Raw genomic sequence first — 3,535 nt, 5'->3', positions numbered from 1 at the left:
ATGGCTTCCATTACTGCTGAGGTTTTGACAGAATCAATTAGCCTAAGGGCTTTCATTACTGCTGAGGTTTTGACAGAATCAAAAGCTTTCTCATCTATAAATGCCATCCATAGTGGTTTTTCCTACTCTGTTGATTTTTCCATTATGCCTCAGTTTAGGGACATTTTTCCATTGTGCTGGTGTAGTGGAACTGGAACATGTTTGCTGCTCTGAACACAGGAATAAATAAAACATCCCAGAAATAATGTGGATTCCAGCCCTCCAGATGTAAATGGAATAATCTACAAGATGGATTCAGCAGAGGAAGAAAAATCCAGGACACCCCAGATGGTAAGGGCCTAGGCAGAAAAATCCAGGACGCCCCAGATGGGAAGGGCCTAGGCAGAAAAATCCAGGACACCCCAGATGGTAAGGGCCTAGGCAGAAAAATCCAGGACGCCCCAGATGGGAAGGGCCTAGGCAGAAAAATCCAGGACACCCCAGATGGTAAGGGCCTAGGCAGAAAAATCCAGGACGCCCCAGATGGGAAGGGCCTAGGCAGAAAAATCCAGGACACCCCAGATGGTAAGGGCCTAGGCAGAAAAATCCAGGACACCCCAGATGGGAAGGGCCTAGGCAGAAAAATCCAGGACACCCCAGATGGGAAGGGCCTAGGCAGAAAAATCCAGGACACCCCAGATGGGAAGGGCCTAGGCAGAAAAATCCAGGACACCCCAGATGGGAAGGGCCTAGGCAGAAAAATCCAGGACACCCCAGATGGGAAGGGCCTAGGCAGAAAAATCCAGGACACCCCAGATGGTAAGGGCCTAGGCAGAAAAATCCAGGACACCCCAGATGGGAAGGGCCTAGGCAGAAAAATCCAGGACGCCCCAGATGGTAAGGGCCTAGGCAGAAAAATCCAGGACGCCCCAGATGGTAAGGGCCTAGGCAGAAAAATCCAGGACACCCCAGATGGTAAGGGCCTAGGCAGAAAAATCCAGGACGCCCCAGATGGGAAGGGCCTAGGCAGAAAAATCCAGGACACCCCAGATGGGAAGGGCCTAGGCAGAAAAATCCAGGACACCCCAGATGGTAAGGGCCTAGGCAGAAAAATCCAGGACACCCCAGATGGGAAGGGCCTAGGCAGAAAAATCCAGGACACCCCAGATGGGAAGGGCCTAGGCAGAAAAATCCAGGACACCCCAGATGGTAAGGGCCTAGGCAGAAAAATCCAGGACGCCCCAGATGGGAAAGGCCTAGGCAGAAAAATCCAGGACGCCCCAGATGGGAAGGGCCTAGGCAGAAAAATCCAGGACACCCCAGATGGGAAGGGCCTAGGCAGAAAAATCCAGGACACCCCAGATGGGAAGGGCCTAGGCAGAAAAATCCAGGACACCCCAGATGGTAAGGGCCTAGGCAGAAAAATCCAGGACACCCCAGATGGGAAGGGCCTAGGCAGAAAAATCCAGGACACCCCAGATGGGAAGGGCCTAGGCAGAAAAATCCAGGACGCCCCAGATGGGAAGGGCCTAGGCAGAAAAATCTAGGACACCCCAGATGGTAAGGGCCTAGGCAGAAAAATCCAGGACGCCCCAGATGGGAAAGGCCTAGGCAGAAAAATCCAGGACGCCCCAGATGGGAAGGGCCTAGGCAGAAAAATCCAGGACACCCCAGATGGTAAGGGCCTAGGCAGAAAAATCCAGGACACCCCAGATGGGAAGGGCCTAGGCAGAAAAATCCAGGACACCCCAGATGGTAAGGGCCTAGGCAGAAAAATCCAGGACACCCCAGATGGTAAGGGCCTAGGCAGAAAAATCCAGGACACCCCAGATGGGAAGGGCCTAGGCAGAAAAATCCAGGACACCCCAGATGGTAAGGGCCTAGGCAGAAAAATCCAGGACACCCCAGATGGGAAGGGCCTAGGCAGAAAAATCCAGGACACCCCAGATGGTAAGGGCCTAGGCAGAAAAATCCAGGACACCCCAGATGGTAAGGGCCTAGGCAGAAAAATCCAGGACACCCCAGATGGGAAGGGCCTAGGCAGAAAAATCCAGGACACCCCAGATGGTAAGGGCCTAGGCAGAAAAATCCAGGACACCCCAGATGGGAAGGGCCTAGGCAGAAAAATCCAGGACACCCCAGATGGTAAGGGCCTAGGCAGAAAAATCCAGGACGCCCCAGATGGGAAGGGCCTAGGCAGAAAAATCCAGGACACCCCAGATGGTAAGGGCCTAGGCAGAAAAATCCAGGACGCCCCAGATGGGAAAGGCCTAGGCAGAAAAATCCAGGACACCCCAGATGGTAAGGGCCTAGGCAGAAAAATCCAGGACGCCCCAGATGGGAAAGGCCTAGGCAGAAAAATCCAGGACGCCCCAGATGGGAAGGGCCTAGGCAGAAAAATCCAGGACACCCCAGATGGTAAGGGCCTAGGCAGAAAAATCCAGGACACCCCAGATGGGAAGGGCCTAGGCAGAAAAATCCAGGACACCCCAGATGGTAAGGGCCTAGGCAGAAAAATCCAGGACACCCCAGATGGTAAGGGCCTAGGCAGAAAAATCCAGGACACCCCAGATGGGAAGGGCCTAGGCAGAAAAATCCAGGACACCCCAGATGGGAAGGGCCTAGGCAGAAAAATCCAGGACACCCCAGATGGGAAGGGCCTAGGCAGAAAAATCCAGGACACCCCAGATGGGAAGGGCCTAGGCAGAAAAATCCAGGACACCCCAGATGGGAAGGGCCTAGGCAGAAAAATCCAGGACACCCCAGATGGGAAGGGCCTAGGCAGAAAAATCCAGGACACCCCAGATGGTAAGGGCCTAGGCAGAAAAATCCAGGACACCCCAGATGGTAAGGGCCTAGGCAGAAAAATCCAGGACACCCCAGATGGGAAGGGCCTAGGCAGAAAAATCCAGGACACCCCAGATGGGAAGGGCCTAGGCAGAAAAATCCAGGACACCCCAGATGGGAAGGGCCTAGGCAGAAAAATCCAGGACACCCCAGATGGGAAGGGCCTAGGCAGAAAAATCCAGGACGCCCCAGATGGGAAAGGCCTAGGCAGAAAAATCCAGGACGCCCCAGAATGTAAGGGCCTAGGCAGAAAAATCCAGGACGCCCCAGATGGGAAAGGCCTAGGCAGAAAAATCCAGGACGCCCCAGATGGGAAGGGCCTAGGCAGAAAAATCCAGGACACCCCAGATGGTAAGGGCCTAGGCAGAAAAATCCAGGACACCCCAGATGGTAAGGGCCTAGGCAGAAAAATCCAGGACACCCCAGATGGTAAGGGCCTAGGCAGAAAAATCCAGGACACCCCAGATGGTAAGGGCCTAGGCAGAAAAATCCAGGACACCCCAGATGGGAAGGGCCTAGGCAGAAAAATCCAGGACACCCCAGATGGTAAGGGCCTAGGCAGAAAAATCCAGGACACCCCAGATGGGAAGGGCCTAGGCAGAAAAATCCAGGACACCCCAGATGGTAAGGGCCTAGGCAGAAAAATCCAGGACACCCCAGATGGTAAGGGCCTAGGCAGAAAAATCCAGGACACCCCAGATGGGAAGGG

The sequence above is a fragment of the Palaemon carinicauda genome, chromosome 7 (assembly GCF_036898095.1).
Source record: "Palaemon carinicauda isolate YSFRI2023 chromosome 7, ASM3689809v2, whole genome shotgun sequence".
NCBI classification, from domain to species: Eukaryota; Metazoa; Arthropoda; class Malacostraca; order Decapoda; family Palaemonidae; genus Palaemon; species Palaemon carinicauda.
Note: the sequence above shows the minus strand (reverse complement) of the source record.